The sequence below is a fragment of the Condylura cristata genome, unplaced genomic scaffold, assembly GCF_000260355.1.
Source record: "Condylura cristata isolate star-nosed mole 26May11 unplaced genomic scaffold, ConCri1.0 scaffold00003, whole genome shotgun sequence".
NCBI classification, from domain to species: domain Eukaryota; kingdom Metazoa; phylum Chordata; class Mammalia; order Eulipotyphla; family Talpidae; genus Condylura; species Condylura cristata.
In genome coordinates, this window is record NW_004567104.1 from 31,861,316 (window position 1) to 31,879,712 (window position 18,397).

The 18,397-nt window shown below is 41.2% G+C and overlaps 1 protein-coding gene across 1 annotated transcript in view; it reads left to right on the forward strand.

Annotated features, from left to right (window-relative positions):
* The first annotated feature begins 7,794 nt into the window (after positions 1-7,794).
* MYLK (myosin light chain kinase) overlaps positions 7,795-18,397 on the forward strand; it is a 236,412-nt gene continuing 225,809 nt past the window's right edge. The window contains exon 1 of the mRNA XM_004675148.2: positions 7,795-7,879. The gene's annotated coding sequence lies outside the window, so the exon portion shown is untranslated. The remainder of the gene's footprint in view (positions 7,880-18,397) is intronic.

The following is an 18,397-nucleotide window of genomic DNA, read 5'->3' on the forward strand; positions in this document are numbered from 1 at the left end:
CTACTTTCTTATTCAGCAATATCTATTTTGCTGACAAATGCATTTGCTAACTTCTTAATTTCAACTGTTATTTTATGCACAGTTCTATATAATTGTTTGTTCCTGCTTCATATTTCCAATACACTCTTTCATCTTGTAAAGATGCTTATTATGCATATTCTGAGTTGTTTCTCTGGCCTAGTGATTCAGTCATGGACTATCAAATATATGCACCGTGTCTGTATCACTCTTGCCCCCTGTAACTTCATCCTTGGGGATATTAGCTCTCTAGACAGGTAATATATAGAAGATTGGGAGAGAAGACTGAAATCTGTCTAGACTCTAGTTTACACCCCCTCATGATGAGTTTATTAATGTGGTTGTGTGAGGGTCAGAGTGGCAGAAACCATGCCTTAAGACATATGACTTCCATTATGTCAGTTTGGATCGATTTCTCCCTATTTACCTGTCACATAAGTTGATTTTCCTGTTTCTCCTCCCTGAGCTCTGCACTTTTGCAAGAGTTTCTCCCTTAAGATTGAGATAGGAATTATGTCTGTTCAGGGGTCAGGACATGGATTAACTTTTATCTGTCAGGGCCTTCATGGTGGCGCAATGGGTTAAAACACAGCACTGTGAAGCTTTCATCAGCCACTGCAGCATGAGTTCATTCCCTGGCCAGGGAGATGACACACATGGCAAAGCAGACCTCTCCTCTCCCTCCCGCTGCTCCCCTCAGAGTGTATTTCATTCAATCTGCCTATTCTGTTCCCCACTCTGTCTCTAGTGAATCCTCTTGTATGCATAAATAAATCTTTAAAAGAAGAACTTTTATCTGTTGCAGTTAACTGTGATTTTTATTTTAACTTAAATTGTCCTAAAGTTGAGCAGTGAGAACTTTGCTATGGGTAGCTTTTGTTTGCCAATGTGAGGAATGTCACATAACTTTGTGTTACTTTCACTTTTATTTCCCTTATTTCTAGTGCATTTAGACATATTTGTATGTTTATTGGGCCTTTTGGCTTTACTCGCTAGTGAATTGTTCATTTGTAACCTTTGCACAATTTTCTATTCAGTTGTTGGTTTTGTCATCAGCTTTTAAAGGTGCTCTGCATAGAAAGTAATCCTTTGTGAGAACATAGTAGCACATTTCCCCAAACATAATGATACGGTTAACTATGTTTTCGTATGTTTTGTCATATCAAAACTAAATTATTTATATATGATTAAATACGACTGTTTTAACCATAGAATTATACATATAACCACCTAGAGTTTTTTCAAGCTTAGATATTTTTGTTCCACATTCAAATATTTAATCCATTTATAATTTACTTTTGAATTTAATATAAAATGGTAGTTCACTTTATTTTCCTCTAGATGTGCCTGCAGCATTTTCTATATTGTTCATCTTCTTTCCATTGAATTACACTTTGGTACACAAACATTTCTCATAACCACTTTAATATAATTTATTAATTACTTTTTTAAAAAAAGATGTATTTATGCATACAGAACTGGGGTACAGGCCAGAGGTGCAAGGGCAGTGAGAGGATTCACCAGAGAGAGAGTGGGGATCAGAACAGGCAGATTGACAAGTATACTGCTGAGGGGAGCAGTGGGTGGGTCAGGAGAGGTCTGCCATGCTATGTGGTCACCTCCGGGGTAGGGATTGAACTCATGCGGAAGTGGCTTTAGCTTCTTAGTACTGTGCTTTAACCTGCTGTGCCACCAAGGAGGGCAAATTTATTAATTACTTTTTAAACAAAGATTTATTTTAAAAGAACAGGCAGATTGATGAAGTGCATTGTTGAGGGGAGCAGCAGGTAAGACAGGAGAGGTCTGTTGCACTTCTGGGGCTGGGGATAGAACTCATACTGAAGCGGCTGTGGCTCACCTGCAGTGCTGCGCTTTAACCCATTGTGCCACCAGGGAGGGCCTAATTGATTACTTACTTATTCTGTTCCACAGATACATTCTATATATCCTTACCAATATTATGTTGATTTTAATATATAAACTTCATAGTATTACTATATATACCATCTCTCTTTTTGTTTGTCCTTAAAGTTTTATTAGCTATTCCTTAGCAATTTTATTCAATATGAAATTTAGAACCATTTTTTATCTAATTCAAAAAAACTCAGCATTCCAATTAGAATGACAAATTTATACATTAAAAGTCTAGGATTTGGCCCTCCCTGGTGGTGCAGCGGGCTAAAGCACAGCACTGAGAAGCTAAAGCCACTTCCGCATGAGTTCAATTCCCGCCAGCCCCGGAGGTGACCACATGGCATGGCAGACCTCTCCTGACCCACCCACTGCTCCCCTCAGCAGTATACTTGTCAATCTGCCTGTTCTGCTCCCCACTCTGTCTCTGGTGAAGCCTCTCACCGCCCCTGAGCCTCTGGCCTGTACCCCAGTTCTGTATGAATAAATAAATAAATCTTTAAAAAAAAAAGTCTAGGATTCACAGTTTTATAGCAAGACTTTCTTTCCAGGAACATTATATGATTTCCAGTTTATTCAGTTTTTGTCTGGTGTTTTCTAATAGAGTTTTCTCAGTTTTTCAATAATGATCATGATTATATCTTGTTAATTTATAAGTATTTAGAAATTTTGGCACTGTCATACATTGAATAGACTTTTGTTAGCGTCACGACTGATTATATAAGGCATACAAAAGAACATGATACACAGAATGTGCAAAAAATGGCAAGGATCCTGAGGAGAAGGCTCCCTCGGATACAACCAGGAAGGAAAGGTGCATCTGGACTTCTCTAAGACTATTTTAGGTACTTCTTTGCTTAGAGGTTGGGGGGTAACAGATGAGCCCTGGGAGACTGACAGAGTCTAGGATGTTGCTATTTTAACCAACTTCTGGATGTCAGACTTCTGTTCATGTGATGGCTCTGCCTTAATTAGCCACTTTTTCCTAATGGGTACGTGGACAAGCAGGAGGTTACTCTAAAATACAATGGGCTGGCGCAGTGGGTTAAAGCACAGCACTGAGAAGCTAAAGCCATTTTGCATGAGTTTGATTCCCGCCTGCCCTGGAGGTGACCACATGGCGTGGCAGACCTCTCCTGACCCGCCCGCTGCTCCCCTCAGCAGTGTACTTAGTCGATCTGCTTGTTCTGCTCCCCACTCTGTCTCTGGTGAAGCCTCTTGCCGCCACTGCACCTCTAGCCTGTGCCCCAGTTCTGTATGCATAAATAAATAAATCTTAAAAAAAAAATACAATGGGCTAATCCAGGACAAAACATTTCCAAAGAAGGATTTCTTGTTTTGTCACCCCTTGTAGTATGTCCATTTTGTGATTATAGTTTGGTTTTGCAATGAACGTATTTTTTCCTTTACTTACATAAATAGTAATGACTTTGTATATCCGCTATGTGACAAGCTCACTTTTTGTTACTAGGATATATAGAAAGGGCAAGTCCTGGTCCTTGCCCTCAAAGACTCCAGTCTCTCTGAGGGTACCAAATTACTCAGTGTGAGTGATGTGCTGTTGGGACCCTGAGGAGGGACAGTGCTAGTCAGACTGGTGGGGTATGGTTAGTTTCATAGACAAGGAGTCATTAGAACTAGGAAAAGGAACGGAACCCCAAACTAGCAAGGCATGTTTGGGGAATAGTGAGGAGCTCCTGTGGGTAGAGTTCATATTATGATGAGTGTCTGGAAAAGAGCCCAGAGAACAGATCAGGAAGTGGGGCCACTGCAAATGTTATAAAGGCTTCTATGAACAGATTTATGTTGAAGAAGACCATTCTGTCAACAAGTAGTATGAGTTATAGATGAAAGGAGTAGGACTGATAGCAGGGAAGGCTGCTGTAACAGCTTAAAGGACAATTAAGGTAAGTAGTAGTGGAAACTGAGGAAGGGGAGGAATTTGCCAACTGTGTAGGTAGGAAATCTGATGGGGCAAAGGCACTGGAGAGACCCAGGTTGAGTAGGTGTTGGTGTTGCTAATGTAGCAGCCAGGAGACTGAGCAGGTTTTCCAGGAAGGAAGGGAAGAGAGCAACATTGAACATGAGTTTCAGGTCTAATAGTTGGGGACTAGCAGTGGGGGTGCCTGGAGCCAGACAGTTCATACTACGCCCTTAACCCTTCCCTAAGTTGGTTCCACGTCTCCTACATTTAGGAATCCCTGGTGGCAGCTGGAGATATGTGAATAGCTGAGACAGACCAGGAAAGGTGTAGAAGCAAGAGGAGAGTGCTCCAGGCCTAGTTCATATACTCACATGCCAACAGTAGTTATTAAGAACCACAAAAAAACTAACAGATGTTTTCCATGACAGAACTACCATTAGAACCTCTGGTTAGTTTTTAATTTAGAAACTGATCAAAGAATAAGCTTGTTTCAAAGAAAAGTTAGAGTTATTTCTATTGGCTCTTTTACTCAAAAAACTATGTATTAAGATAACTTTTGACTTTATTAATAAGTAACTGTAGGGTCTTCCTAGTGGCACAGGGGTTAAAGACACAGCGCAAGCAAGCTATTGGCAGCCACTGCAACATGAGTCGATCTCTGGCCAGGGAGGTGACCTACATGGCGAAGCAGACCTCTCCTGACCTCAGCGGTGTATTTCAATAGATCTGTCTGTCCAGCTTCCCACTCTGGTGAATCCGCTCACCCCTTTACCTCTGGCTTACACCCCAGTTCCTGTATGCATAAATAAATCTTCTTTTTAAATTGTAAAAATTATAAGTAATTGTAAAAGATGAATGGAGAAAAACGAATACCAATTTTTCGGGATTTTTACCAACACTGCACTTTCAACTTAAGTCTTTCATTTCAAACCTGATAGGGTCCTCCAGGTGCAGACAGTTCATACCACGCCCTTAACCCCTCCCCTAGGTTGGTTCCACATCTCCTGTGGCCACCAATCAAGTTTGCCTTTGCCTTTGTTGGAGCTGGGCCCAACCCAAGTTGACAGTGAACAAAAACCACATGAATAGAGGTCACCAAAAAAGAGAGAGCGCAGAATAATGGAAAAATTTTAGTTCTTCACGGATCATTGAGTTTGACATAGTATGATTGAGTAACTAATTGGTGTTCCACAGAATAATAGTTCCCATTTACAGAACAATTATTATCTGTCAAACATTCCACTAATAAATTTCACAGTGCATGTTCTCATTCATCTGTCAAAACAACTCTTCGTGTGTATCTTGTTTTTAACAAATAGGAAATTAAGATCTAGAAGAATTTAAGTTATTGTCTAATGTCACATAGCCACGAGTGACGAAGCTTCAATACAAACCAAGTGTTTGACTCAGATCAGTATATAATGGTTGCTACATTTGACAACTTGAGGTAGGATTATATGAATTACCTTTTAACCTCTTCTCCCCTTCTGCAAAAATTATTTTAAAGAGATATCGTCTGGCTATAAATTCTCATTATACAGAAAATGAGTTTACAAAAAATATGTAACTTTCTCTGTGTATACACAATAGATATACTTCTAACCCATGATTGCCATGTGCTCATTTTGTCCAATGTGGTCTTTGTTGTGCTGGTTTTTATAGTAATTCCCTCTGTGGTTGCTAAGATAAACCTCTAACACATGTTTGTGGGATAAAGGGGACAAACAGCAAATGGTACAACATGAAGAAGGATGATAGAATGTGAAATAATACAAGATGATCATATTGTCTGTTTATTTGAGCATTTTAATTCTATTCTTTTTGGCTATTTAAAACAGTAAATTTAAGTGTTCTGCAAAGTCTTACATGAAAGCACAGTGTGTGAAATAGAGAAAAGCAGAGATGCTCTAGACAAGGAGCAGGTCACTCATCCCAGCCCCTACCCATTCCCCCCACTACATCCTGGAAGCCGCGAAGTACTATAGCTGAAATCATTGCTTTAGATCTTAAACTTGTTTCTGACATAATGTTAACTATAGGGACTTTAAAATCATATTTTAGAATAAGTTTTCGATTATAATAAGTGATCTATCAAACAGCCCTTTTTGAAAGAGCCCAAGAAATTCTCAATAGAGGTTATTTGGAGGTTGTAGGCTGTGACTGTGGGAACGATGGTTAGTTTTTATTTTTCTACACCATTATTTTCTTTATTTTTTAATATCAATCAGTAGATGTGAATTTTGTGGTTAAAAATCTATTCAAAATCTCTATTTTTTATTTGAAATTACATTTTCATTAATGGCTGGGTTGCAAGAAAAGTCTTGGTTAGAATCCCAAGGTAATCACTTACGGGCTACATGATTTTATCTCCTCCTGGGAGTGGTGGTAGTGATAATTATCTTTATAGGATTTTTGTGCTGATCTAAAGGGAAAACAGCTGTAAAGATTTAGTACTTGGGTGTTTAATACGTTCCCCCGCCCCCAACTTCTGTCTACCTGACTTGGGGGTCAAATATTTTTCTTAAGTTAATTTTTTCAATAATATAATAACTTCTCAGACAATAGCACTTAAATCCATAAAATCAATTTACAGAAAGTATTTACAGGAACAAATCCACAAATATATTTAAGAACTCCATATTATTTGTAGTTTCATCTGCTAATGCCTCTGATCAAGGCATTGGTTTTTAACTAGTTAATTAGTCTTTAGAATTAATTAACCACTGGTAATTTTACCTATTAATAGTTCTCAATTGTGGTCCCACATCAGAATTATCATTCCTCAGGCCCCAGCCGAGATCAACTGAATTACTTTCTGGGAGTAATACCAGGTATACATATTTTTATTTATTTAATTGTATGCTTTACTGAGGCAAAACACTGGTTTACAGCACTGGACATGATTTAGGGGTATAGATTCACATTTTGTCAGAAGTATGTTGTTATATCATGCCCATCACCAAAGCATCCATAAAACTCCACTATCTCCTCTTTTCCTTACTTGGGTCAGATTGCTTCGGGATTAAGTAGCCAAAGATCGTACTTGCACAGTTAAGAGTTAGTAGAAACTATGTTAAGTACTGTCCTGAGCTCTTTTCCTCCCTTATCTGACCAAAGCCTCACATTCTTATGATTACCCCCACTTTAGAGATAAGAAAAGTGAATAGCAGCTCATCAGTAATTTGCCCCAAATTTTACCTCTAGAAATTAAGAGTTGGGGTTCTCAACTCTTAATGTAGAACTTGTATCTTAAAGGACTATTATCCTGCCAAAACAGTTTTGTATTTCTTCATTTACTGAACAAAATATCACGTAACGTGCTTCTAATTTTCAAAGTGAGCAGGTTGGTTTTCGGGTACTTCTTTCAAAACCCTAAATTGCATCCTCGTGAGAGATCTCGACTCACTGTTTTTGATAGCCACGTCAAGCCACCCCCGCCTCGCCCCCCCAAAAGAGAAGAAATTAATGTAAAAGTCTATACTATGTTTATCCTGTATATGATCCTCTGGTAACCTTCATCGAGCGGTTTTCCAGGCGAACATGAAGAAAAAAAAAAGAAAAGAAAAGAAAGAAAAATAGAGAAAATACGCAGCGGGATGAGAGAAGCGGAGCTCGGGTGGTCACCGGAGGGGCGAGGACAGGCTTTAGGTTGTCAGGGAACCTCTCCGGAGGAGCGCCGGTGGGCGTGGCGCTAAGGACAGCAGGTCCATTCCCTGAGCGCTATGCAAATGACATGCAAATCGGAGCGAGTGGGTCGGTGTTGGTGGTTTGTGTCGGGACCCCAGCGCCGCGCTCTCAGTCCTGAGCTCGCCACGCGCGCGCTCCGCGCTCTCCCACTTGCTGCCTCTCGGGCCGGGTCGCTCACGGGCGGCCAGCCCCACCCCGCCCGGACGCGCCCAGCCTGCTCTCCGCGCCGCTGAGTCGGCAGCCAGCGGCGGAGTGAGGGCCGAGCCGGTGCTGCCCGCCCGCGGCCAGGGCACCCGGCGGAGACGGTGCCTGGGCTCCCGGGCCGCCCTTGCCGCGCGGGTGAGTGAGCCCGCCCGACGCTTTGTCCTGACGCGGCCGCTGGGAGTTACTCCCCCAAGGTGGGGGTCGGGACCCTGCCCCAGAGTCCCTGTTGGTGAGGGGCTGCTGCTTGCGGGGAGCGGGGCGTGGGGTGTTGGAGAGTGGGACGTAACTGGTTGACCCCAGAGGCTCCCGGTTGCCGGGGTTTTCGTTGGAGAGGTGAGCTGCTTGGAAACGGCGACGTGGTTTGTCTCTCTAGGTGTCTTCCGACGGGGCTGCCTGTGAGTTCAGGGGCGCGAATCGTCGCTGACCAACTTGGAAGAGAGGTGGGTGGCGGGTCGGCCGCGGGGGAGGGCGCGCCGCGAGAAGCTCGCTTAGCCCACGGGCGAGTCCGGGAAGGTAGGACAGTGACGACAGCGCCGGGTCCCCCGCAGAACTGCGGCGTCGGGCGCTGCGCTTGGGCTCTCGCTCCCAACTCTGCCTCCTTCGCTTCATCTCCTCTGCCTGGGTTCCATGGTTGACGGACCCTTGTGCGTAGATCTTTGCGGTTGGAAAGTTAGGGAGAAACTCACTCCCAGGTGATGCTGGCAGAGCTTGAGGTACAGCTCCTCCCTGGCCCTGTTGGCTCCTAACACCCTTCAAGACTCTAAAGACATATTTTAGCAGCTGCAAAGATGACAGAAACTTTCTAGATTTTTTTTTTTTTTGGGTGCCGCACCCTCTATCAGGCACACCCTGATGGAGAGATAGGCTCAGCTCTTTGGGACCAAAAACGGGATAAAAGTAGTTACTGTGGATTAAGGAGCCGGGTTGGGGTGAGGGTGCACCGGGACAGTGGGCAGAGTACCAGGCCTCAGGAATCTGGTTTTCATCATCCCTCCACTCCCTGGTTCAAAGAGCAAAGTCCCTTCCACCCTCCAGCCATAGGTGCCTGCCCTTGAGCAGCCTCCTCTTTCCAAGAGGAGTTGTCGATTCCTCATGGCATCCTTTTCGTCAAAACACACAACTTGTCAATGAATTATTTCCAAAAAGGGGCTGGAAAGGCCCATCTGGGGACACACTAATGGCCCCTCCCTCGCTGGGCACCGCACAGTCCTCCACTACAAGTCATCAAGTGTCCACAGTGCAAGATGCTGAGGGAGACTTCTGGTAACCTTGTTGGGTTCCTAGAAAGCATTTCAGGTTCTAGTAAAATCATTTTTGTTTTTCTCACTTTCTTTTCCTCTTTCCCTCTCTTAAATTCTTGACCTCCTATCCTGCTGTCTTCTGCAATCCTGTGTCTGAGTCTCCCTGCCCTGCACACTTCGGAGAATGTGGAGGGTGATGCTGCTTGTACAGTGTCCTAGGCCAGTGTGTCCTAGGTGGCCTAAGGTGACCAGAGTCAGGTTGACCCTTTGTCTCCCACCCTCAATGGCCAGTGCCTTGTGTCTGGTAGCTAGCAGCTCCAGCTATTGACCCAGGGAGAGGAGGCTCCAAGGTAGGAATGTTTGCTTGGGAAATGGAAAGTGGACACTGGGTGGCATGTGGACTTTGAATCATAGGACCATCCAGCAGTAGTCCAGTGTGAGGATATGCAGATGTCACTGGGACAGGCTCCCAGGCCATATCACTTTTGTTCTCTTCCCTTCATTTTGCCCCATTCCTGTCCCCTTGACACACAAAAAAGGTGAGTGTGGTGGGCTAGGGTCACTGTATCAGCCACTCACCTGTCCCACCTGTGCCATTCTGCTCATGAATTCTCTCTTTATTAAATTGTTGGCATCACACTTTTCCACGTGTTTTAAGCCAATAGGTGGATCAAATACACTGTCCACACAGTCTCTAGGTGGATGGTTCTCTGTGTGTGTCACTGTGTTTGTGTAAGTCAGCCTCCTGCCTTGCTGTTTGCACTTGCTATGCCAGTGAAATGGGTGGTGAAAATCTTTCCCGCGGGAAGAGGAGGGTAAGAAATGCTCCCTTCCTGCAGTGTATGGGATGAGAAGCCTGGATTTCTGGAGGATATACCATGCCATCTTCATTTCATTGCTCTCCTGCTTACTTCCTGAATGTCTGGGGGTGAATATTCACAATAGGCAGCCCCCTAGGGAGTTGTGGGAAATTTTGTATAGATCCACCCCCTCCACCCCCCACCCCCAGTGTTGGTACTTCTGTCTCCTTTTTGTCCCTCCCCTCTTCTCTTAGGTCCTGAGTGCAGACCCCTCTGGAGACAAATGAAAAAGAATGAAAAGAGATTTCCTTTCAGATCTGCTTTGACTTTTCCCTTCTCTCTTCCACCCACCTTGGGCCTCCAGAGCTAATGCTAACTAGCTAAATACTTCGTAGTCTGTTGGAAACCAGTCACCTACTGTTTTGAGCTTTCATAATTACGGATGCTGTGTATCTTTTTGGTTTTTAGAGGTTGAGATTTCGAGTACACAGTAGCCCTTCTTCAGATTTCTGGCAGTAGGAAGCAGTACAAGAATAGAACGTGATCTTTGGTGTTAAATTTGGGTTCAAAGCCATTCCTCTTCCAGACCTACTGGAAGTTCTTGGGTATGTTTAACTTGTGAGTGACTTCACTTTCCTCATCTGACAACAAGGGTGGTTATGAAAATTAAATGAACATGTAAAGAGCTTAAAGAGCAGGAGGCACACGACAAGGATAGCTATTACCATGCATACTGAGTAGTGTTCTCTATGTCTGTGCAATTGCCTTCAGATCAACCACAAACATTAATTATACCTACTTTCCATCTAGCTCTGTGGAGGATTATGAAACAGAGGTCGTATGTCCAGGAGATTTGCATCTATATGAAAAGCAGCTAACACATTTGAAGTGATTAGGAATCAGGGACAGATTCTGTGGTACAGACTGAATTATGGGAGTTAAGGTTACAAGAAATTCAGGAACATGAGGGTCAGGAAAGGCCTAAAAAGTGAAGAGAAAGAGAGGGCATGAGCAGAACTAACCAGGAGAGGAAGATGGGGAACACTTGGCTCCAGTGTCCGGCAGCTTTCACTTCCTCTTTTGTTGGGACCTGGTGCAACACCCTTGGTCCTATGGAGAGTTCTTAGCCATGAAGGGCTGCTCGTCCTACGATTTATTTTTGGTGGTGGTTTTCATTTCAGGCTTGTTTCCTTCTGCCATCCAGAACATTCCTGAAACAAATTTGTTTTAATTTTATACTGGATCAAAATTAATGACAAGCAAATCTACAGCCAAAGTGAAAACTCAGTCCCATGGAAGACTTTTGGGTTCCCAAGGCTTTGTGTTCTTTCCTCATGCTTCATTTATTACAGCTTATTTCATGATTCTGGGCTTGTAGGTATTAGGGCTGAGAAAAACAGTCCATATAACATCTGTAGTATACTGATATGGAAACCCTGGTCCAAGAGAACAGGAAACAGGAAACATTCTTATCACTCTACCCTGAGGAGGATGGCAATGGGGGTAAGAAGGCCTGAGCTAGGCTAGGGGAATGGGTGCAGTTGGTTCTATTTTCTGCTCTCCCTGCTTCTCCAGTCTTGAAGTCTGGCCTCTTTAGTCTGGTGTGCCTTGAGGAGCAGGGGTTAACGTTGCTTGCTTTTTCTGGCTCAACTCTCTCATGGCTGCCATTTGTCCATCACCAGAGACCCTGGCACCTTTTATCTGCCCATACAAATTCCACCCATCCTTGAAGTCCTAGCCCCATTCCACCTAACACCCAGAGTCAGCACTTGTGCCTGACCCTGTGTTCTGGGTCTCTTGACTCTGGAATGCACCATTCCTCAGAGGAAATTTTTACTCTTATGAACTGTTGAGGCTTTGGCTGTTTTCACTGACCTTGGCAGCAGAGGTGTTCTTCTTTCTAGAGCTAGACTAGCTGGAATGTCTTCTGGGGCTGTGAAAAAAACACAAAGAGACCACAGCTGGAATCAGTTTCAGGGCTTCCTGTGTGTGCACCTGTAAATGCGGGCAGAGCTTCTCTTCTGCTCACCTGGGGAGTCTGTGGCAGTTGGGCAAGTGCTCAGTAGCCTTTGTGTTGCAGTTGTAAGGTCTAATGTCCCTCCAGGCCACAAGCTCCAGAGGGCAAAGGTCATGGTTCATCTTTGAGTCCTTACTTATAGCCAGCAAGTACTCTTAGCACCTGGCCTACCACAGGTGTTCAGTTCACCTGGGATGAAGGACTAGCTGATGGGGTGAATAGAAGTGCTCAATACAAGATTCTGAGGGATTTTCCATCTGCTGCTCCATTATGAAGGCTCTTTCCACTCATCTACCTTGTGGCCAGGTGTTACCTCATTATAATTTTTCTCCTGAACTTTATGCATTTTCCAATTAAGTATTAAGCTTATTCATAGAAGATGCCTAAAATAGACCTATTTCTATCCTTCCCCATTGTCCAGGTTAAGTTCTTACTTACTATTCTCAGATTAATGTCAACAGAGTGATCATTTTTGTAGTTGCTTGGTTGCTAAGCTGTGAAAAAGAATATGTTAGTGACAAGGAAATGAATTGTTTCCCTCTACCTGGAGGAACGCACACCTTAGGCTGTGACTTGTCTCTTATTACTACCCAAAACCTCGACTATGATAGGACCTAGTGGCGAGCATGATACAACTGATGCAAGTATCTCTGAATCTGCTCCAGGGCTTTTTAGCTGATAGTCTTATAGGGACTTCTTAGGCTTTTGTTTCCATGGGGTAGCCCTGTAGGTCACCAGCTGCTTGTGATGACCACAGCTGCTCAGCAGCCCTCCCTTCCTCCTCTGGGCATCCACAGGAAAATAGGAATCCTCAGTTTTACCTTCATTGTGTTTTGCTCCACCAGCTCACACTTGCACACTAACTACAGTCTCTCTGTGGACAAATATACTTTATATTTGGTTGTTTTGTTAATCTTAAAGCACAGGCTTATTGTGCAATTCCACTTTCAGAAACCTTCAGTGACTCCCTGAATCTGCACTCCATAATCTGCACTCCAAGCCAAGAAGCCTAACTTGTTATCCTTGTACGCATTTATACTTCCCTGTCCCTTTACCATTGGCTATCAGTTTCACCTTTCCTGGAATATTCAACCTCTTTGACTGACAGGTCTTTCCATCCTTAAATATTTGTTCAAGGAATGAATTGAGTTCCTAATACCTGCCAGGCACTGTCCTAACTCTGGCTGACTCCTGCTTCCTCAGCTTCAAGGTTTCTTGCTCATTGGAACTTTTATAGCAGTTAGACCCTGTAAAGTCCTTTCGATTGTGATAAATCATATATTATGATGGAGTATTTTTTATTTGGTTTATAAGTTTTTTCATGCTAACATTTTATATTGATAAATATATTGAAAAAACTTCCAGGGAAGGACATGCCCGATGCCTCATTTTCCTCATTCCTCATAGCATGATTCCAGAACATATTCATAGCAAGTACGTTTGGAAGCCTTGTTTGAAAAATAATCCTTGCCTTCCCAGTCTCCAACCCAAACTCTGGATGGAGCCAGGGAATTGTTTTTACAAAGGTCCCCAGTTTTTTCCCTTGTCAGCTACTTTTGTGCCTCTAACTGGATTGATTTGTCACTATGTAATGATTTCTTTGGTATGTATATTAAGAAGAACTTTTTCTTTCGGATTAGCTGAAACCAGCACCTAAAGTGCACCTATTTCTGCAAACGTAATTAGAGAGAAAAGAAAGGAAATAATCGTCTTAAAAGGAGCTTACATTCCCATATTCTTTACTCCACGGCTATAAGGGTCTTATATACCTTGTAGGTTCTCAGGGGGAAAAATCCTTTCAAATTTAAAATTTTTATATATGTATGTCTTTTGAATATGTAACTTTTGAATTTATAATATGCCTTTATTCATAGGATTTTATATCATGTTCTTCATTTTTTGTAAAAATTAAAATATTAAGGCCCTTCTGAACTGTTTGTCTTGAGTTCAAAATAAAGTGCTGTTTTATCTATGCTCATAATTTTGAATGTTGACCCATCCTTGAATTCCTGGAATAAATTCTTGCATATTTTAAAAATAATATGTAAACCTTGACTTTCTAATATTTTATTGTTTTATACTTTATTTGCATCTGTGCTCTTAAGTGAGATCAGACTGTGATTGTCTGTGTTTTCCATTACCAGTTCTGTATGTGAACTTGATTTTGACATCTTTAGCACCTTTAGAATTGACAGAATGTTTCTGAGCAATATTAAAGTATGCCAGGGTTTTATCTACATTTCCTTTAAGTTAAATGTTCTGGTTTTCTCTAAGTAAACCATGTTGCTGTAAGTTAAGTATCTTTAAAAAAAATTGTTTTTCATTGAGGTAAAATTGTTTTGCAACACTGTATATGATTTAGGGGTATAGTCACACCAACTTGTCCTCTCGTTGGCAGATTTGTGCTTTATTTTTTAAAAATTTGCATTGTCGGCCCTCCCTGGTTGTGCAGCAGGTTAAAGCACAGCACTAAGAAGCTAAAGCCACTTAAGCATGAGTTCCATCCTTGCTGTGCCCCCGGAGGTGACCACATGGCTAGGCAGACCTCTCCTGACCCGCCCCCTACTCCCCTCAGCAGTGTACTTCGTCTGTCTGCCTGTTCTGCTCCCCACTCTGTCTCTGGTGAATTCTCTCACCGCCCCTGCACCTCTGGCCTGTACCCTAGTTCTACATGAATACATAAATAGATCTTTAAAAATTTTTTTTTTGCATTGTCTGTTGCCCTTTTAAACCTCAGTTGTCAAGTGATAGGTATTGTTTACGAATATGGTAACTTAATTTTTTTCAATGCTGCATCATAATGGAATCATAGTGAAAACATTTTTCTTTCTCATTTTAAAAATATAAATATAATTTACATACATTAAAATCTACCCACTTTAGTGTAAAATTCTTGGTTTTGACAAATATATATAGTCATACAACTACCACCACAACCAAGATAGGAAGTTCCATCATTTCCCCAAATTACCCTGTTTGCTTTTGGGTCATTTTTTCCACCTCTTGAATACCTTGGAATCACTGATAATGTTTCCTGTCCCTATGATTTGCCTTTTTTAGAATCTCATGTAAATAGACTCATATAGTACATAGTCTTTTTGGTTTGCCTTTTTCACTTAGCACAACATATTTGAAAGTCTTTCATGTTGTTGGATGTATCAGTAGGCTATTACTTTTTGTGGTTGAATATTATTTCATTGTATTGATGTACCATAATGTGTTCTTCTATTCACCAATTGAAAGACATTTGGTTTTTTCCAGTTTGGAATAATAATGAAGAATTTACTGTGAATATTTATGTACAGAATTCTATGTGAACATAGGTTTTCATTTCACTTGCATTAACACCTGGGAATGAGCTTGCTGAGTGCTGTGTTATATTATTACAATAAAATGCCAAAACTGTTTCCCAAAGTGGCTGTATCATTTTACATTCCAACTAGAGAGGTTTGAGAGTTATAGTTTCCAAATCCTTTTCAGCACTGATTGATAATAAGAAACATTTATTTGTTCTTTGACCCCACTTCTATTGTAAAGCTCCTAAATCCTTTGGAGTTTCTGAAAGTTGGAAGAGTGGTAAAGGTGTTTTGTTATGTTAATGAAGGAACTTTCGGGAAAGCTCCAAAGCCTGGGGGCTGGTTGCCAGGAGAACCAACCTTGTGATTAGAGGGTTGGAACTTTCAGTCCCAACCATTCCAGCCCCCTCTCCAGAGGGGGCTGATTCAGCTTCCAGAGCTAATGATTTAATCAACTACACCTATGCAATGTGCCTCCATTAGGAATCAAAAGGCCTGGGTTTAGAGAGCTTCCTGGTTGATGAACACATAGAAATTTAGGGGATAGTGGCACCCCTGAAGAGGCCTGGAAGCTCCGTGCTCTTTTCCTATATGTGTCTCTTTTACCCCTTTTACAATAGCTCAGAGATCTAATAAGTAAAATGTTTTTCTGAGTTCTATAAGCTGCTCTAACAAATTAAATGAACCCAAGAAGTGGGTTGTTGTAACAGCACTGGTGAAAACCTGGACTTGTGAGTGCCTTCTGCAGTAATAGGAAAAGGAGACAGAGACAGTATTGTGAGACAGAACCCTTTAATCTGTGTGATCTGATACTATCAGGTTGTGTCAAAATTTAGTTGAATTGTAGGACCCCCCCCAAATGGTGTCCAAAAACTGTGTTATGAAACCACCCTTCTTTCCTGCCCCATGTTAAAAGTTGATGATCAGAATCTTTTAACTTGGTATTGTCTAACTTGTTAAATTTCAGATGTTCTAATAATTTTATTTAGAAATGTTTATCTAGTAGGAGATCATTAACATTTTTCCAATGCTTCAAGATTCTTCATAGTTTTAAGTTTTACATTTAAGTCTGATCCACTTTGGATTATTTTTTATATTTGGTTCAACACATGGAGATTGGTTTTTTGCATGCAAATGTTAATTATTCTAGCATCATAATGAAAAAAACTATTCATCCCTAATTTGTCTTTGTATCTTTGTTAAAAATCAGTTGAGTATATATATACAGACATATATATATGTAGATACATATATATGCACATACATATAGTGCATTGTATGTCTGTATACATGTGGGTCTAAGTCAGATTCTTATGTTCTATTGATTTCTGTGTTATCCTTTCAACAAAACCATACTGTCTTGATTATTATAATTTTATTGTAAATCTTGAAATCAGGTGTTGAGTTTTTTAATCTTAGTTCTTCCTTTTGAAAATTGTTTTGGCTCTTCTAGACGTTAGTCTTTCGTATATATTTCAAAGTGATCTTGTTAATTTCTACATAAAATTCTGCTGGAAGCTTGAATGGCATATTGAATCTATGAAGCAATTTGGAGAATACTTACATCTTAAAACTAGTGGATTTTCCAATATGTAAATAAACCTTATCTTTCCATTTATTTAATCTTCCTTGATTTCTTCATCAATGTTTTGTAGTTTTTTTTTAAAGACTTATTTGTTTATGCATACAGAACTGGGATACAGGCCAGAGGCACAGGTGTGGTGAGAGAATACACCAGAGACAGAGTGGGGAACAAACAGGCAGGTCTACGAAGCACACTGCTGAGGGGAGCAGCGGGCGGGCCAGGAGAGGTCTGCCGCGCCATGTGGTCACCTCCGGGGCAGGCGGGGATCGAACTCATGCGGAAGTGGCTTTAGCTTCTCAGTGCTGTGCTTTAACCCGCTGCGCCACCAGGAAGGGCCCTGTTTTGTAATTTTTAACAAATAAATATTGAACATACTTTATTATATTTATAGCTAAGTATTTAATATTTTTAGTGCAATTATGAATGTTGCTTTTATTAAAATTCTGTTTGTCAGTTGTTTGTTGCTAGTCTATATAAATACTATGTTCTGTTTTAATGGGTTTGCTATTTTAATGGCTATCTAAAAAATTTAAGTTGGAAAATAAAGTACAGCAAGCCCTAAACCTATAGAATTTAGAAATTAATGTATTTAGTATAATTATTTATGGTTAACCAGCAAATGAAAATATATGACTTTAATAATTTAAGAAAGTGGGATAAAGACCCAGTTTTTTTTTTTCCTCAGCTGTCTCTATTTTCCTGAGCTTTTGTTTTTCTTTAACAATTGATTTTTGTATATTTATCTTGTACCTTAAACACTTTACTAGTTTTGGTAGCTCTTTTGGTCATTGAGATTTCAATCATATCATTTGTAAATAAGTTATATTTTCTGTCCAATTTATTTGACTTTTATTTATTTTTTTCTTGCCTTATTATGCTGCTTAGGATCTTTGTTTTGATGTTAAATAAGAGTGATGAAAATGGACATCACTACTTCATTTCCAACCTTGGGTCATTCAATCTCATGCCATTATGTTTTGTTATCTGTAAGATTTGTAGATGTTCCTTATCAGGTTGAGGAAATTTTCTTCTATTCCTAGTTTGCTGAGATTTTTAATCATGAATGGATAATGATTTTTAAAATTTTTAAAAAATTTATCTTTTTCCTTTTTAAATCTACTGGGGGTCTTTTTGCCCCCCCCCCTTCCTTTAGGCAAAAGAAAACAATTTTCTTAAGGAGGCAGTGTTTTAGTCTATTGAACTAGCCTTACATACCTGAGATAAATTCTCCTTAACTTTGAGCATTTTGCCTGAGCCTGGCCCTAATTTTTCCTTGTGTGGTCACCAGACTGCGACTGGGAGTCTCTCAGGAACCGGGCCCACGACTGCCACCTCTTCCTTCCCTTTAGGTATAGTGGCTGGCTAGTGAACATTGTGGCCACGAAAATCAGTCATGCATACCTTTGCTGCTTCTGTTGACTTTTTGCCCCTTCGTGGCCCAGAAGAAATGGAGGTGGTGTGCAGGGGTTGGGTCTCGTGTCACTGTAGGTAGAGGGCAATCTTTCTTTTGGGAGACTATTTTAGAAACATAACTTAAGTTTGGTCTGTGGGGCGCTGCTTTCTAATTATTCTTTTCTTTGCCTGTGAGTTGCGGTTGGCACAGTGGCTGGTAGGCCTGGCAACACAAGTATCCAGATGCCAACCCAGTGCTGGTGTTCTAAAAGGACTGACTGACCTCTTCCAAGGCTGTGGTTTCTTTCTTTTTTTTTTTGGC